The sequence below is a fragment of the Chenopodium album genome, chromosome 10 (assembly GCF_948465745.1).
Source record: "Chenopodium album chromosome 10, dcCheAlbu1.1, whole genome shotgun sequence".
In the NCBI taxonomy this organism is placed as follows: Eukaryota; Viridiplantae; Streptophyta; class Magnoliopsida; order Caryophyllales; family Amaranthaceae; genus Chenopodium; species Chenopodium album.
The window spans coordinates 26,117,222-26,134,933 of NC_137843.1; the positions used below are offsets into that span (position 1 = coordinate 26,117,222).

Here is a 17,712-nt window from a genome sequence, read left to right on the forward strand (position 1 = left end):
ATTTTCCATAGTAGATTTTCCATTTTCACGTATTTCTTTGTTTATTTCGCCCTTTTCCCCTTTATTTGTTTGTTTTCTTTTATTTTCAGGAGAAGTTCGTTCCTGAGGTCTCTTCCTAGGTTTTGCAGTGATTGGGATGTTTAGTGTCTTCCATTTGAAGCCCAAGTATGGAGATGTGCAAGTTCCAAGTTTCCTTAGGGCGTGTATTCATGCCGTGGGGGCACCAATTCTGGTGTTGAACCCACCGTCAAGGTGTTTTAAAAACTGTCATGCTCCGTGTTCATCAAGCACACCAAGTGGAGCGCACGAGGAGTGTCAAGATGAAAGGGAAAAGAGCTGCCCTGCTCCTAGGAGCGGGCGCGCGTCTTGGTGCCGCGGGCGCGCGGTGCTCTGGCGCGGCAGCGCCTATTGCTCCCCCTGTTCCGTACCCTTTTCTTCGCCTCCGCGCACCTCTAAAGTGAAGGCCGTGCCTGTACGGGTTCTTTTGGGATGACTAACTACTTCCTCCTTTGTTAGTTTAACTATTTATAGTTTTTCTCTTCATTTTTGGGAGAAGATTTTTTTAGAATTAGAATTAGGTTTGATTTTCTTAGAGAGAGAAACTCTAGGTTTTAGATTTTGTAGAGAGAGAGAAACTTGAAGATTGATGGTTGATGATTGATGATAGTTACAATTGGTTTTGATTTCAAGCACATTTCCATTATTTGATCAAGTTTGTAAGAATTCTCTTTACTTAAATTCAATCTTTAGCTTTTGATTTCAATTGTTTTGTTGATTGTTCAAGTTTATTGATTTCTTGATTGAATTGGTTTGATTGGAATGATGTTGATGAATTTGATGAATTGTATAGCTTTGTTCTTAATTTCTTTACTGGATTGTGAGTAGTTTGCTTGCTAGGGGTGCGGTGAAGCATGTATTAGTGATGGATCATAGCTAATTGGGGGGTTTTTGATTGATTTAGCATTGTGATTAAATTGGTTGATTGATTTTGTGCATGTGTATGGATTGGAAGGAGTGATCAACCTTATTCTTCATGCTAGATTGCATTGTGTGTCTACATTGATACGGACCATTGATTTGTAGCTCGCATTTGTCGATTGAGCTTGGTTAGTGACGTTCCTAGTTAGAGTCTTTCGTAGTTGGCGCTAGTTAGACCTCTAGGAGATAGCTTGTCGAGCTCTTTTGATTGCATTGTCTATCTTCCCTTGCAATACTCGAATTAATCAATCTCCAACCCAATTAGTGTGTGTTCATTGCAAGTACATGTGGATCCTAAATCCCTAGTGTTTTGATATATTGATTTACTTTGTGATTTACTTTGTTGTTTAGTTGAATTTAGATAACCTACACTACCTCTTACGTTTCGAAATAGCTTGACTTTGGCCGTAGCAAACTTTCCCCCATTCCTAATGGTTCGACCTGAGCTTGCCCTATTACTAGGCGTAGGTTTGGTTACAAATTTAGTTTGATTGGAGGAATTTTAGTTTCAACGACCTAGAATCCAACCTCCATCAAAATGGCGTCGTTGCCGGGGAATGGCGTAGTTGTTTGCTATTATTGTTGAGTCTATTTCATTTTATCTCAAAAATACAAAAATATATTTCTCTTTAGGCTACATTTGTAGCCGTGCTACTAATATTTTCCTTTGAGATTGTGTGTGCAAGAGAACATGGGATAAGTCCCAAGGGTGACATTGAAGGAGTTGGGAACTTTGGGTGCATATAAGTATGAGAGCGGGATTGCTCCATCTTCAATTCCGGAAAGTGACTTTGAAATCAAGCCGGCAATGGTAAACTTGATTGAAAGGCGACAATATAGTGGTGGAAAAAATGAAAGTCCCCTCAATCATATTAAGGAATTCGAGAAATATTGCAACACAATTAAGGTGAGCGGGGTCGCACAAGAATTCATAAGGCTCAAGCTATATCCTTTCTCTCTAATTGGAAGAGCTCAAGAGTGGCTAGACAAGGAAGTGAAGCCTAATTCCTTGAGAACTTAGGATGATGTAACTAAAGAATTTCTTTCCCGTTTCTTCCCTCAAAAGAAAATGGCGGAGGCTAGAGCTTTGATTCATAGTTTCAAGCAAAAGGACTAGTGAAAGCCTCTATGAAGCATGGGAGAGGTACAAGGAATATCAAAGAGAGTGTCCTCACCATGGAATCCCCACTTACCAAATCATTCAAATCTTTTATGGTGGTTCGAGTCCTCAAGGGAGGTCAAGTCTTGATGTCGGAGCTAGAGGCCCAATAATGAACAAGACCGAGGAAGAAGTTGTTGATATTATTAAGGATGTAGTGAGACACTACATGGATTGGCATGGTGAGAAAGATCTGACAAACAAGAGTAGCACCACGGGGTGCTCGATTGATCAACTCAATGCTATCAACAATTTTTTCACGCAAATTTCGAACTTAAGGAAAGAGATGGTATCTATCAAGGTTAAGCTCGAGAGTGAAACTTCACAAGCACCGATTCTTCCCTCCCAAATTAAGGGGAGAGGTATACCTCATTACCCTAACACTTTTCCCTCTTCTTGTTGTATGATTAGTGAATGTTGGTTTTGTGATTTATGTGGAATGAATGATCATGATGCTTCTATTTTCCCCAATGTTTCTTGTGATAAAAATGATAAATATGATGGAAATGGGAGTGAGCATGTGAATTATGTTGCCAATAATGATTTTGGACCTAGATTTGATGTTCAAAGGAATTTTGGGAATAGGAATTATCACAACCACGGGAACTATGATAATTATAACCAAAATAGTGGTTATGGGAACCAAAGAACCCAAGGGTTTCCTAGTAACTATAACAACCATGGTTATAGTGGTCAAAGTCATGGCCAAGGATATGGAGATCATAACCAAGGTTATGGTAACCATAATCAAAATCATGGACAAAATCAAGGTAGGGGTAATTGGAGTAATCAAAGTAAGGGGAATTTTCAAAACAATGCTCAAAGAGGTACCCTATTCGGATTTACTCCAAAAACCCAAGGCCAAAGTGATAGTTTCTATGCTCAACCATCTTCATCTAGGAGTTGGTTAGAGGATGCCATTGAGAACCAAACTAAGGTGTTAAATACTCATATATCCCTTAGTAATGAGAAGATTAATGACATGATGAATTATAGTAAGGGGTTAGAGAACCAAATTTCTCAATTGGCTAGTATGTTGAAAGAGTTTGCAAATCTTCCTTCTTTGACTTCACAAGGCTTAGATCCTAAGAGTCCTATGAATGCTATTGTAACTAGGAGTGGTAGGATTCTTGAGAGTGAAATGTCTAAGAAGAGTGATGCTAAGGAGAGCCCTAGCAAGGATCCGATTGAGAATGAGGGAGATGAGAGTCCTTTGATTGTGAAAGTTGATGAGGAACAAGTTGAGAAAGTGAAAGAGAAAGTGAGAGAAGTTATCAAACCTAAGCTCCCATACCCACAAAAGTTTAATAGGCAAAAATTAGATAAACAATTTAGCAAATTCATAGAGATGCTTAGGCAACTTCATCTTACCCTCCCATTTACCGATGTCATTGAACAAATGCCGAATTATGCAAAATTCCTTAAGGAAATCTTGAGTGGGAGGAGAACTTGTGATATGGCGGAAACGGTTAGTTTGACCAAAAATTGTAGTGCCATCATAATGAACAAGATGCCGCCTAAGTTGAAGGATCCCGGGAATTTTTCTATCCCTTGTGCTTTTAACAAGACACAAATTGATAATGCCTTGTGTGACCTAGGAGCTAGTGTTAGCCTTATGCCATACTCGGTCTATCAAAGACTTGAGGTAGGACAACTTTCACCTATCAACATTACCTTACAATTAGCCAATAGGTCCATTAAAATCCCAAAAGGTAAGGTAGAGGATGTTCCCTTAAGGGTAGGGAAGTTTGTGATCCTGGTAGATTTTATTGTGATTGAGATGGACGAAGATTCCAATATCCCTGTCATTCTTGGTAGACCTTTCCTTGCAACATCAGGAGCTATGATTGATGTCAAGAGTGCCAAAATTTCTCTCAAGGTGGGGGAAGAAGAGATTGAGTTTAATTTGAATGAGAGTATGAAATACCCTTCTTCTTCATTAGAGCATAGTATGAGAATCGAAATTTTAGATGACATTGTGAATTCCATGCATGAACACTTGCTCGCCTTTAATGATCCTCTTGAGGTGTTTTGTTTAACAAACAAAAGATAGGTGAGCATGGCAAGGAAATGGCTTTCCTTGAAAGAGTGATTGATGAAATCTTGGAAGGAAGTGATGAGAAAATGTGCATGAAGATCTCAAGCCAAGAAGCTTTGCAAGCGGCCTCAACCAAGGAAGGTAAAGGTGTTCCCACGGTAGAGCTCAAACCTCTACCACCACACCTTAGGTATGAGTTCTTAGGCCCAGAGTTATGTGGTGTTTTGAGAAGGCACCAAGGTGCTTTGGGATATACCATTGATGACCTCAAGGGTATAAGCCCCGCTTTATGTACACACCACATAACCCTTGAGGAGGGCGCTCTTCCTTCTATTGAGTGACAACGGAAAATACATCCCTAAATGGGGGGGGTGGTAGTGAAGAAAGAGATTACTAAGCTTCTATATGCGGGAATCATATTCCCCATCTCAAGCTCTAGGTGGGTCTCTCCCATTCATGTCGTTCCAAAGAAGGGGGGCATGACCGTCGTCAAGAATGAAAAAGGTGAGCTTATCCCAACGAGGACGGTCACGGGTTGGCGAATGTGTATAGACTATTAACGTCTAAACACATCCACCAAGAAAGATCACTTTCCCCTTCCTTTCATTGATCAAATGCTAGAAAGACTGACAAGGCACAAGTATTATTGTTTTCTTGATGGTTATTCGGGGTATTCCAAATCGCTATCCACCCCGATGACCAAAATAAGACAACTTTTACTTTCCCATATGGTACGTTTGCTTATAGGAGAATGCCATTCGGACTTTGTAATGCTCCCGCAACATTTCAACGATGTATGATGAGTATCTTTGGGGATATGTTGGATAAGGAGATGGAAGTGTTTATGGATATCTTCTCCGTAGGCGGAGTTTCCTTTGAGGCATGCCTTGATAATCTTGAGAAATGTTTGTCTAGGTGTGAGAAGGTGAATTTGGTATTGAATTGGGAGAAGTGTCACTTTATGGTTGAGGAAGGCATAGTCCTTGGGCATAAGATTTCACACAAAGGCATAGAGGTGGATAAGGTAAAGATTGAGGTTATTGAGAAGTTGCCACCTCCGGTTAATGTGAAAGGTGTGAGATCATTCTTGGGACATGCGGGGTTCTATAGAAGGTTTATCAAAGACTTTTCTCTCATAGCAAAACCTCTCAAAGATCTTCTCCAAAAGGATGTTGAGTTTGTGTTTGATGACAAATGTTTGGAAGCATTCAACAAATTAAATAAAGCTTTGATCTCTACTCCCATTGTCCAAGCCCCTAGGTGGGATTTGCCTTTTGAATTGATGTGTGATGCTAGTGATACGGCCATTGGGGGTGTATTGGGTCAAAGAGTTGATAAGAAGCTTCATGTCATTTATTACATGTCGAAGACTCTTAATGGTGCTCAAAGGAACTACATAACAACGGAGAAGGAGTTCTTGGCAATTGTTCATTCTTTTGAAAAATTTCGTTGCTATTTGTTAGGGTCTAAGACAATTGTTTTCACCGATCATACGGCCCTAAAACATCCCTTTGGGAAGAAGGAATCAAACCCAAGGCTAATTTGTTAGGTGCTTGAGCTCCAAACTTTTGACCTTGAAATTAGAGATAAGAAAGGAGTGGAAAATGTGGTTGCGGATCATTTATCTAGACTTGAGGATTTCCAAGTTCAAGATGATGGGTCTCCTATTGAAGATAGAATGTTGGATGATTCTTTGTATGCTATAAATGTGAAGGAACTCCCATGGTTTGCCGATTTGGTTAACTATCTTGCTTGTGGGGAGTTTCCTCCTTCATTTACCAAAAATCGAAGAAAGAAGCTTAAGAGGGAGGCTAGGCATTATGTGTGGGATGAACCAAACTTGTACAAGAGAGGTGTTGATGGTTTTGCTACGTCTATGTGTGTCAAATGAGGAGATACCTAGTGTGTTGAAGATGTGCCACTCGGATCCTAGTGGTGGTCACATGGGTGTTCCTAGGACGGCTTCCAAGGTACTTCAATGTGGATTGTGGTGGCCAAATCTCTTCAAGAATACTTGGGAATTTTTCAAGAGTTATGACCAGTGCTAAAGAACCGGAAATATTTCAAGGAGAAATGAGATGCCCCAACAACCCATCTTAGAGTTGGAAGTTTTTGATGTATGGGGAATTGATTTCATGGGTCCTTTCCCTTCCTCATATGGGAATCAATATATTCTTACTGTCGTTGATTATGTGTCAAAATGGGTTGAAGCCATTGCTTCCCCAACAAACGATCAAAATGTAGCAATGAAGATGTTCAAGAAGATAATTTTCCCAAGATTCGGCATTCCCAAGGTGGTCATTAGTGATAATGGATCTCATTTTGTGCATAGTGCCTTCCGCAAGATGTTGAAGAAGCATGGAGTTAATCAACGTTTCGGACTCCCCTATCATCCTCAAACTAGTGGACAAGTTGAGGTGTCTAATCATCAAATCAAGTTGATTCTTGAGAAGACGGTTGCAAGAAATAGGAAAGATTGGTCGGACAAGCTTGATGATGCTTTATGGGCATATAGAACGGCCTTTAAGACTCCTATTGGCACCACACCTTACCACTTGGTTTATGGGAAATCTTTTCATCTTCCGGTTGAACTTGAGCATTGTACTCATTGGGCTATTAAGAAAATCAATTTCGATTAGGCAAGTGCGGGTGAGCAATGTTGGCTTGATCTCCATAAGTTGGAAGAACATCGTTTGGATGCATATGATTGTGAAAGCATGTACAAATCTCGTACGAAAGAGGTGCATGATAAGCTAATTGAGAAGAAGGAGTTCAATGTTGGTGATAAGGTGCTCCTTTAAAATTCAAGGATGAGATTATTTCCCGGAAAGTTATTGTCTCGTTGGAGTGGTCCTTTTGTGGTTCAAGTGGTTTCCCCAATGGTGCTATTGAAATCTCTCCTTTGGATTTCTCAAGGTCTTTCAAAGTCAATGGCCATAGACTCAAGCATTACTATGATGGAGTTTTTGTTGGAGTCATTCATGATATGACCCTCTATGACCCACCTTGAAGGGTGGGGAACGTCAAGCTAATGACGTTAAACAAGCTCTTCTCGGGAGGCAACCCGAATTTCTAACTTTCTTTTCTATTTTCTTTGATTTTATTTTTCCTCTTTGATGCTTTTGATCTAATTAATTTTCTTTCTTGATTTTGTTTTAGGGTGTTTCTGATTGGATGAAGTAAGGTTTCCAACAATTTTGGTACCAAATTTGAGGATGAAGTGTTCAATTTGAGGACTTGGAGGCATATGTAAGAATTGAAGCTCGGTGGGTTCGAAATCGTGGGTTCATGAAATTGTAGTGATGAACCCACCGTCAAGGTGTTTAGAGACTGCCTAGTCTCGTGTTCATCATGGGCATGTAGCTTGTGCCCACCATTGTGCGCACAAGAGAGTTTCATAGGAGCAAAAGACCCAGGAGGGCGCGCGCGCGCGGCCATGGCGTGGCCACGCTGCCCAGCCGCGCGGGCGTGTGCAGACACCCAAATGTGTCTCCCCAAAACCAAACCCAGTGATGAATACCTTTCATGTCATTTGATTATCGAACGAGGTGAAAGTGTGAAAAGTCTAGTGATGTGGTTGTTTTTATCAAAATATCTCTCTTTCTGTTTTCAAAATATTTCTTTTCTTACTCTATTTATGAAAAATATTCAGTCCAATTTGGTTTGGTCCATGGTAAGGGTCCAATAATAGTGTAGTTGGATTGGGCTCGAAAAGTGCTTTCCAATGATGTATTATAAGCCTAATTCCGATTAATAATGAGAAAGTTATGGATTAAATTAAATTGGGCTCGAAATGATTTTTAAATATGGCCCAATGATCTAGAGGAGGGCCTATTAATTATTATTCTTAAGGTTATTAGGATTGATTTATCTTCTAGAATATCTAGAAGGTTCTTTTTGATTCCAATGAGATTAGGATTCATAATTATATTTTAAAGAGTTTTATTTTGAATAAAATATGTGATTTGGCACAAATATGATTTTAATCTGCTTAACGCGGAATTAGTTGCTTAATCGTATTAAGAATGATTTTGAAAATACAAAGTGCGTTTTAATTTTGACTTAGCGCGAGATGACAACGCTGTTGCCTGGCGCTAAATCTGTCGCCTGGCGCTGCTCCTATCGTCTGGCGCTAACTCCTGTCGTTGGCGACATGAGGTATTTTATTCCGAATGGGACTTGATTTGATTCCGTGCTATATTTTATATAAATAGGGGTCGTATTTCTCTGTTTTCATTCATTCATGAATTAACAATTATCATTCAACAATTATTCAACAATCAATCATCTCTTTCTTTTTTTTAAAAAAAGCTAGAAGCTCTTTCTCTCTATTCTTTTTCTAAACCTTCTCCTCTCACAAAATTCCTCATACATTAGTTCTCGGCACACCTAGCTAAGTTCGAAGTTGCCTTCGCCCTAGACGTAAAAGATTTAATATTTCTAAGGGTTTGGTCCCAAATTCCTATTTCAATTATTTAATTTAATTGTTTGATTTTATATTTTCCTTGAAGTTACTAACGTGTGTATTTTGTTATTAGAAAAAGGTACGAGGCATCGAAGTAAGTAATTTAATTGCTTTATTGATCTTCTGATATAGAAATCATGCTTAGATTATTTTGTTGATTCCTAGTATCATGTTAGGATGTTTTTATTTCTTCCTAGTATCATGTTTAGGGTAATAACTAAAATTTCTAATATCATGTATGTTTCTAGTATCATGTTTAGGTTGCTTCCTATTATTTCTAATATCATGTTAGTGTCATGTTAGGGATAAAGCATTGATCTTTAATGTTTAGTGACATGCTAGGATTTGTTACTAATCTTGTTAGTATCATGCCTGGGATCTTGCTAATATTATTCAGCTTTGATTATGATGATGATTATTATGTTGCTTGATATTATATTTATTATTGTTATTGCTTGATCACGCACTCTCTTGCAGGTTTAAAGGGAATTTGTACTTGTAATCACGCTTAATAAGATAATTAATAATCTTGTTTAGGTTAATATGATTATAATTTAAGTGATCGCCAATAATAGATTTGTTTGTGCATTAATATTCAACCAACATAGATAAACAAGTTTAGGGTTAACCTATTGATTGTATGTTAGTCAGAAAGCGCACATGAATACGAGAAGAATGAAGTAGAGGCCTATCATTTAGGGCAAGTTCAATCTCTTTTAGGTTGGATTTGTACCTTCATCCCCGAACTTCCAGTCATGGTTCCAGACTTATTGGAGTTAACGATCTTCTGGATCATTAAGGGGTGTAACCTTCATCCTGTGAACGGTTTACAAGTCCTAAAACTTGTCGGCGACTCTTTTACTCTAGCTTCCTTCCCTTTGGATGCCACCACGCTTAAGTGTATGATTACAGTGGGGCTCAAGTGTGGGATGCTTGAAATATTCCCTACAGTTTTTTGGCGACTCCACTGGGGAAGGATTTCTATTTTAATTCCTAAAATTTTTTTTGGTAATGATTTAGAATGAGTGGATGAGACTCGAAAAGTTCTAAGTATTTCATGTGCGTAATTTTGATTAACATTGTGGCATATGCATAAAAAGGTCCGCATTGAAAAGACCATCTGAAATGCGTCAAAAACATAGGATTTTTACACGTAGAAAATTAAGGAAATAACTTTCACAACTAAAATCGAAATAACGCTACGAAAAAGCTGGAAAATTTAAGAACAGAAAGCTGCCGAGGCATGTTGAAATTAGCGCTGAGAAAAAAGCGTCATCGTCGAGCGATGGCTCTGTCGCCTGGCGACATACGCTATTTTCTCGTGCTGAATTCTTCTAATACCGAGCCAGAAATCTACCCTCTTGTTTCAACTAGTTTCTAGTACAGTTTGCTCGATTTTACTTCCTGATTGAGTTTCTCCTTTTTTGCTTAAACCGATATGTGTTCTACATATGGCCATAACCCTCTGGGGATTCACGCTCCATCTACCCAATCGAACGCTCCTAGCAACGAAGGGTACATCCGAGTTTGTTGAATTCACCAAACCGTGGATGCGAGTTTAACTCGCGGGGTCCCATCCACTCGCGCCAACCCTTCCAAAGGTAAGGCTTCCACGCGGTGCATTCGGACTCATAACCATGGACCCTCTTTGACTAACCCATATCCTGAACTTTAAAGAACTAGAGCCATGGTTAGGTTGCAAACGCATTGTATCATATTGTGACTATTTGACTATTTGTGCATTATTTGTTTGTGCATAACTTATATGTGTTTCCACTAACCGTTTGTTTGACCTGTGAATGAGTTTAAATGAACTAATTAATGACTTAAGGACTTTGCTAGATTAATTAATTAATTAGTAAATGATTAAAGTCTGAATAAATTGATCAAACTTGACTTAGTACGACTTTTTAGGCTTGTCCCTTTAGAGTAAATTACTGGAAACAGTCCTAGATCAATGTTCCAGCAATGGCGCAAAGGTCTGGACTGTAGCGTCACGCGCTAGTGATTAGCGTTAAGCGACAATGTTGTCGTTTGGCACTGATCATTAGCATCTAGCGACAGTCCTGTTGCTCCAGCGACAGTCCGTGTTTTTGCTCGAGTCTTCACAACGAGTCTAATTAATCAATTACTTAATCAGTTTAACTAGTTTATTAATGACAATAGTCATGATTAGTCCTTAATTTAGTCTAGTCACATAGTCTAGTCCCATGGTCATGACACGAGTCAAACATGTCACCTACACTCACTAGTCTTAGCATACACTTTGTGTATATGTCATCATGACCATGTCTTAGGTTCATGCATGAGTCGGTTTTTCCGTCATTTGAGTTGGGGGTACATTCTATTCTTAATTCTTTCATACCTCTCCATCTACATCGTCTTTCCATTCTCTACATGCTTTCTCCATATCACAACCTTCATTCTTCCTACCTCATTCCATCTACTGCATGTTGAATAGAGTTTGAGTCAAATAATTAACAGTAAATATCCCCAATTTCCCTTTCCACAGCACTTGGTCAAGGAGAGAAGGGAAATTAATCAAGGACAACACCTTTATTCAAATACTCCTCTTTGACAAACCTATCAGTCGGAAAAGAAAAGCCAAGAAGATAATGGCGTCTCAGGAAGAAGTTAATGAACTCAAGAAGGACGTGGCCAACCTAACTGAATTGATGAAGAGTATGGCTCTTCAAATCAATGACCCTGTGAAGCAACAACAAATGGAGCTCATGCAAGAAAGCTTGAGAAAAATATCCAATGACTATAGATTCCAAGGCATTAGCTCACAAGGGGTCTCAGTTGATAAGGAATTTCTTCCGCATAAGTTCAATGCCAATGACATCCCTAAGTTCAAGCCAACAGACAATCCTTATTTTCACTTAAGGGATTTTGAAACCATAATGAATATTAAAGGGATTGATAGGAAAGTCTTTCCTTCTTTGTTTTCTTTATCTCTTGAAACCGTTTGCCGACAGTGGTTCTTTTCCCTTGACAAAGAAAAAACTCTACTCGGGACGGAATAATAAACGCTTTCATTGATAGATATAAGTGCAACATTCAAGTTGAAACAGACCATAGACAACTTGACATGCTAAAACAAAAAGAAAACGAAGGGTTTACCTTTTTCTTTAACAAGTGGAGAGAAACTTCCGCTAATATAGTCGAGGTCCCTACTGAAAAGGAGTCTGTAAGGATGTTCATTAAGAACCTTCAAGACAAGTATTCGAAGAATTTGAAATATCAACATAATTTGAATACTTTCAAGGCCGTTTATGACATTGGAATTAATATTGAAGACGACCTTACAAAGCAAAAAGCTACTAACAATAGCAACAACAGTGGCTGGAAAGGAAAGAAGAACGACAATCCTTCTTCTTCTGAAAACACCCACTCTAGCAACAACGTTAGTACCTTTGATCTCAATAAAGTCTTAGCCATGGAAAATCAAGGGTCTAAAAAGCAACTAAGGAAATATTTCACTCCTATTGGGATGAGCTATGATACTGCCTTCGATCAACTCCATGCCAAGGGACTCATTATTCCCATTGGACCTATTCAAGATCCCGCACCTAAGAAGAGATTGCCTAGTTGGAACCCAGATGCACATTGCAAGTACCATCAAGGTAAGGGTCATACTACTGAGAGTTGTTGGAAGCTAAAAGAGGCCATCCAATACTTGATCGATAATAACAAGGTTCCCATACCTCCAGCTGGCAAGAAAAGCGAGTGATGATAAGGCATAAGACAAGAGGCGAGCTTCAATGACAAGATTTCGTGACCTGTTTTCCTATTTCTTTTATTCATCCTTTCCCTAATAAGTCTAGCATAGGCACCTTTCATTTTCCTTAGATCTTATTTTGTAGGTTTTTTCCCTTTTTACCTTTTAATAAAATGAGCATTTATTTTCTTGCATATGATTATTGCATTAAAAAAAAAAAAAAAAAAAAAAAAAAAAAAAAAAAAAGCTATGTCGAACTAAGCACAAGGTATACCAATAATTTGAGGCACCCCTTGTAGCCTATCATATCACCTTTCACCCTTCAAATATACATCCTTTCTTGATAAATCACTTTGAGCCTCGTCTAACGATAGACCTTTATTTTTTCAACCCACATCTACCAAACCTTGGGATGGGATGGTGTGCAACTTATGCAAATTCTAAATACGAAAGCTTGAGAGATTTTACAAAAATTTAAAAAATCAAAAATAATAAAAGTGTACAAAAGGGCAAGTGTTCCAATGTCATTGACATGAACATATCTTTGATAAGAACACGTCTCGGATTGCATCTCTTATCGAGTGCTTGGTACCGTGCCTGAGAAACTTGAATGCCAAGTGAGTGATAGACCGCATGATCGAGATTTCCCATGCTTATCAAAAAATGCAAAAGCAAAAAAAAAGAGAGAGATCAAAAAATAAACAAAAGAAAGAAAGTTAAAAGGTGAGGAAACCTCAAGCATAAAAATATAAAGATCTCAAAAGCAAGGTTGCACACCTTGGGGGGCTTATCTAGGGTCTTCATCCTTTATCCCCTTCTTCTTCTAATCTTTAGCCTAACCACGTTACAACCCTCAAAAGACCTCTTTAAGGTATACACACACTTGTGCGAGGTTCGGTTAGAGCTACGTTCGGCCTGATTTCTAACGGATACGTAGGCAACCTCACATTGGGGTGCGGCCGTAATAAAAATGCATTCATATTCATATTCATATTCACGCACTTACACCATGATCGTACCAAGGAATTCCTAATGCTCATCCCTATCCATTTAGAGCTAGACTTGGGGACTTGATCCCTACATCATTAGCTTACCTAGCCTAAGAGTCACCATCATTTGACTCTTCTTGAAATAATACTTTTCCATACCGTTAGCCTTTGTAGCTTAACTTTAGTATCACTTTCACACACGTCACAGATACATGACCAAATAATCCACCTCTTAGGAACCTTTTGTCATGAAGTCTTAGCATAACATTGAAACATGCCTTATCATATCAAAATCACTCATCATTGCATCATTAAGTATGAAGTACTTAGCCTCCGTGCCTAAGTTACCCAAATACTTTCACTATCGAGTCAACTAGGATAGTCTAGGATGTTACAATCCTTGCACTATGAGATAAAATGTGGAAATCTATGAGATACAACGTCGACGCCTACATTCGACTAAGCTCATTCAACATGCACCTTCAAAAAACCTCACTTCTTCTTTTTACGTCTTTCTTTTTCAGGAGAAAGTCGGTACCCTCCACAAAAATGACGGAAAACTTTTGAAAGTTTTACTTTTCTACATTTTGAGTCAATCACATCAATACACACACGAGTCATGCACATTGAGTCATGTTATGTCATGTCACATCAAGTTGAGTCTAACACACGTGTCAATCACCTTGAGTCATGCCAAGTCATATGTAGTCTTGCATATTAAGTTGAGTAACACTAAGTCTTAGGTCAACCCTAAAAAAGATGAGCAAAGTTTTATAGTCCAAAATATAAATGCAGGTACGAGCAACCTTTACAAAAGATTTGAAGCAAAAGGACGCAAATGGCTTAGCAAATCAACTAGAGTTGTCCTGATCGCAGTTAGATTGATGATCAGCCTGATTGTTTGAGCGCTTCCAAATTTTGATCAAGCACCTCATTTGGAATAGTAATTGGTCATAATCGCGAACTTCCCAAGATGCAAGATCTCTATGGAAATTAACTTGGACTCAGTAAAATCTTGAAGGATAGGGTTTTCGACAGAGTTTCAAGCCATGGGAAGCTATCACTTCCAACGGACAAGCGAGCGAGAACATTCTCGAATTTTGTGAAAAACCGCAAATGTAAACGCATGTAATTCTTCCAAGATAAGACGAGTTTGAGCAAAACTTACAATGGATCAGTAAATTAGGGATGAAGAGCTTTAATTTACAAAATATTTGAGCGGAATTAGTTGAAAGGAAACGACCAAGTTGAAGATTCAGAGCAAAACCGAGCAACGAACAACAGTAGCAGCGAAAATGGAGAAAAAGGGGGTTTTATTCGAAAAAACCAAACTCCAGCGTCAGACGACAGAGTTGTCGCATGGCGCTAATGTCTGTCGCCCGGTGATAGAGCTAAATCCTGGTGACAACGTGTTTCGGCGTGCGCTAGTGCAGCGACAGGATGTGTGCCCCCCATAAATGACTATGCGGACCTTATACAGCAATTTCGGGTTCCTTGGTACGCCAGTTAGCCCCTATAAGCAACTTGACATGATTAAGTAATCTGCTCGATTACAATCACAGTGAGTGATCGACCTGATAAAATATCGTCTCACTTAGCTTAAAGTGCCTAAACATTAGCTCATTGCAAAAAGCACCGACGTAATGGTTCACAAGCAGCAAAATGCGCCGACGTACTGGCACCACGGTAATTTCAGCAAATATCACAGCAGCAAAGTTCAACCGAGCTTTGAGGATCAACAAGTGTTGGTCTTCGGTAATTTTCTTCGGAATATTATCACAACAACTGAGGATGACTTCAAGCGGAGTTATCTTTGACGGCGTTCCCTAGGATGTGGAAGGTTGTCAGACAGCTGAGGATGGCTTCAAGCGGAGTTATCTTCGACGGCGTTCCCTAGGATGAGGAAGGTTGTCAGATAACAGGAGGTGACTTCAAGCGAAGTTATCTTCGATCGTGTTCCCTAGGATGTGGAAAATGGTCATAAAACAGCGGAAATAGAAGGCAGTTGCAAGCGTAGCAGTCTTTAGGCGATATCCCCTAGCATGAGGAAGATCGTCAAACAAAATCGGTTACTCTAGAGACGTGTGCTCGATGGTGCAAGATACACGTTTCTTAACTCTTTTATCTGTTTAACTAACGCTAGTTTGCAGGTATTGGCGTTACAAGAATGATATATGATCGCAGAACGTTCTGAATCATTCTCCGTCCCTATCGCTACTTTGACTTTCGTTTTCGAAACTTGCGTTTCTCCAAACTCAGTCAAAGTAGGGGCTTATGTAGACACCCAAATGTGTCTCCCCAAAACCAAACCCAATAATAAATACCTTTCATGTCATTTGATTATCAAATGAGGTGAAAGTGTGAAAAGTCTAGTGATGTGGTTGTTTTTATTAAAATATCCCTCTTTCTGTTTTGAAAATATTTCTTTTCTTACTCTATTTATGAAAAATAGTCAGTCTAATTTTGTTTGGTCCATGGTAAGGGTCCAATAATAGTGTAGTTGGATTGGGCTCGAAAAGAGCTTTCCAATGATATATTATAAGCCCAATTCCGATGAATAATGAGGAAGTTATGGATTAAATTAAATTAGGCTCGATATGATTTTTAAATGTGGCCCAATGATCTAGAGGAGGGCCTATTAATTATTATTCCTAAGGTTATTAGGATTGATTTAATCTTCTAGAATACCTAGAAGGTTCTTTTTAATTCTAATAAGATTAGGATTGATAATTATATTTTAAAGAGTTTTAGTTTGAATAAAATACGTGATTTGGCACAAATATGATTTTAATCTGCTTAACGCGGAATTAGCTGCTTAATCGTATAAGAAGATGATTCTGCGTACGAAGCGCATTTTAATTTTGACTTAGCGCGAGACGACAAAGCTGTCGCCTGGTGCTAATAGCTATCGCCTGGTGCTGCTCCTGTCGTTTGGCGCTAACTCATGTCGTTGGCGACAGGAGGTATTTTATTCCGAATGGGACTTGATTTGATTCCGTGCTATTTTTTAAATAAATAGGGGTCGTATTTCTCTGTTTTCATTCATTCATGAATTAACAATTATCATTCAACAATCAATCATCTCTTTCTTCTTTTTTTAAAAGCTAGAAGCTCTCTCTCTCTCACAAAATTCCTCATACATTAATTTTAGACACACCTAGCCAAGTTCGAAGTTGCCTTCGCCCTAAACGTGAAAGGTTTAATATTTCTGAGGGTTTGGTCCCAAATTCCTATTTCAATTATTTAATTTAATTGTTTGATTTTATATTTTCCTTGAAATTACTAACGAGTGTATTTTGTTATTAAAAAGAGGTACGAGGCATCAAAGTAAGTAATCTAATTGCTTTATTGATCTTTTGATATAGAAACCGTGCATAGCTTATTTTGTTGATTCCTAGTATCATGTTAGGATGTTTTTATTGCTTCCTAGTATCATGTTTAGGGTAATAACTAAAATTTCTAATATCATGTATGTTTCTAGTATCATGTTTAGGTTGCTTCCTATTATTTCTAATATCTTGTTAGTGTCATGTTAGGGATAAAGCATTGATCTTTAATGTTTAGTGACATGCTAGGATTTGTTACTAATCTTGTTAGTATCATGCCTGGGATCTTGCTAATATTATTCAGCTTTGATTATGATTATGATTATTATGTTGCTTGATATTATATTTATTATTGTTATTGCTTGATCACGCCCTCTCTTGCAGGTTTAAAGGGAATTTGTACTTGTAATCACGCTTAATAAGATAATTAATAATCTTGTTTAGGTTAATATGATTATAATTTAAGTGATCACCAATAATAGATTTGTTTGTGCATTAATATTCAACCAACATAGATAAACAAGTTTAGGGTTAACCTATTGATTGTATGTTAGTCAGAAAGCGCACATGAATACGAGAAGAATGAAGTAGAGGCCTATTATTTAGGGCAAGTTCAATCTCTTTTAGGTTGGATTTGTACCTTCATCCCCGAACTTCCAGTCATGGTTCCAGACCTATTGGAGTTAACGATCTCCTGGATCGTTAAGGGGTGTAACCTTCATCATGTGAACGGTTTACAAGTCCTAAAACTTGTCGGCGACTCTTTTACTCTAGCTTCCTTCCCTTTGGACGCCACCACGCTTAAGTGTATGATTACAGTGGGGCTTAAGTGTGGGATGCTTGAAATATTCCCTACAGCGTGCAACCCCTCCGCGCGGGCGCGCCCCCCTGCTGCCTCCTTCTTTTAAACACACCATTTTCATTTCTCTCTCTTCCTCCATTTTCTTACTTCATTTCTCTTGTTGTGTTCTAGCATCTTCATCATCTTTGTTGTCATTTTACCATCATAATATCATCATTTTTCACTTCATTTTGT

The 17,712-nt window shown here is 38.5% G+C and overlaps 1 non-coding gene across 1 annotated transcript; it reads right to left on the reverse strand.

Annotated features, from left to right (window-relative positions):
* Nucleotides 1–2,054: 2,054 nt before the first annotated feature.
* LOC145565988 (small nucleolar RNA R71) lies at nt 2,055–2,161 on the reverse strand. Its single transcript, XR_014095335.1, has one exon. It is a non-coding gene; the product is annotated as a small nucleolar RNA R71 (small nucleolar RNA).
* Nucleotides 2,162–17,712: the final 15,551 nt, after the last annotated feature.